We start from the raw sequence: 1597 nt of genomic DNA, 5'->3' as shown, positions 1-1597 counted from the left end.
CTGAAAAGGTACTATTTTTTAAATACATCTTTACTCTTCATAGTTGCGTTTGCGTTTTCCAAATAAACATTTGCGAGCATCGCACATGGTCTATTTCCCAGCTCGCTTGCTGTTTGATAGGCCAACATATGGTTTAATGATCTAGTATATGGAACATTACATCCTAGAGCCGAGGCAAGGTTTATTTAGTATACCTTGCCATGTCTAGCTTCGGAGGAGGAATCGTCTGCTGTTTGGTTGTGCTTTGCATGTCCTAAGAAGGTAGTAATATTAGCAGACGACCAATACTTAGAAGAAGCAGATTATTGTGAGTCTATGAGTAATAGATGGGCTGGTAACACGTATGCTTGCTATGTAACCATGTACAAGACAACTATCGATGGATCCATTAAATATGGATTTCATAATCTGGAACAACAGTTCTTCAACAATCAATATATATCAGGAAAAACATAGGAACAATACACTTCCTACCAAAACATATGTGCCCTCTAAAATCAGAATCAATATGGACAAACATAGTAATTATGTAGAAATCTTGATCCTAACTAACAGAGTCATGAGTATTTTAAGATTTTTCTGTAATACATCATGATCCTTTAAATCGCAACTTGGAACAATTTTAGTACACTAGAGTAAGGCCCAACCAATCCCAATCTTTAGTGCTTACGCATTCTGTATATCATCTTGTGTTTTCGCAAGTATTGGCGACAGTGCAGCTAGCCCACAAAAACATGACCGCAATCTTCAGGTCACGAAGTAGCTATTCTATTTTTTTTACAAACGTACAGAAGAGGATCGATTACTTTGGTTCTATTATCTACTAGCTTCTTTTTTCTCTAAGCACAGAAGAAAATACTACTGGTCAGCTGAATCATGACCACCTTTAGATTCATGTAAATATAGGATCGACTACTTTGGTTATATATTATCTACCAGCTTCTTTCTTCTCCGAACACAGAAGAAAAGCCTGCTGGTCAGCTGCATCATGACCACCTTTAGATTCGTGTAAATATAGACAAGAGCACCAACAAACAAAATTATATTCAAATTCCATGACAGGTAAAAGTACCTAGTTATGATGCATACGGCTTGCCAACAAACTAACATGTGCTTCAGATTTTTCTAACTATGTGAGTACCCCCTAGTTCAGTCATGGAGTATATTCATTTCATTTCGGTGCATACATTTCATTTCAGTGTAAAGCAACAGAAAAGGAGCAAAACAACCAGCAATGGAGAAGAGGCACTGACCGTGGACAAGGGAGAAGAGGCTGCCGTTGGAGTAGTAGTCGCTCCTCCTCTGCTTGCTCCACATCGACGGCCACAAGCCCGAGCCTCAACGCCGTCACGGCCGTTGCAACCTGCCATGGACGAAGTTGCCTCAAAGTTAAGTTCAGGTCTGTTTCAGAATGAACAACAACATATCCATGCAGAGAGCATGTATTAACACAGCACCCACATGCATGATGATGATCCAGAGCTATCAAATCTTCAGACTTCAGATTACTTCAGAGTAAACTCTAGCTTGAAGTACCAGGCGTGATTGATCTTACAGTAGGGCCGAGAAAAGTAGAGGTTCAGGATCCTGTGTGCTT

The sequence above is a fragment of the Triticum dicoccoides genome, chromosome 3B, assembly GCF_002162155.2.
Source record: "Triticum dicoccoides isolate Atlit2015 ecotype Zavitan chromosome 3B, WEW_v2.0, whole genome shotgun sequence".
Taxonomy (NCBI): domain Eukaryota; kingdom Viridiplantae; phylum Streptophyta; class Magnoliopsida; order Poales; family Poaceae; genus Triticum; species Triticum dicoccoides.
The sequence above is the reverse complement of the archived record's forward strand: the minus strand, read 5'-3'. Positions refer to the sequence as shown.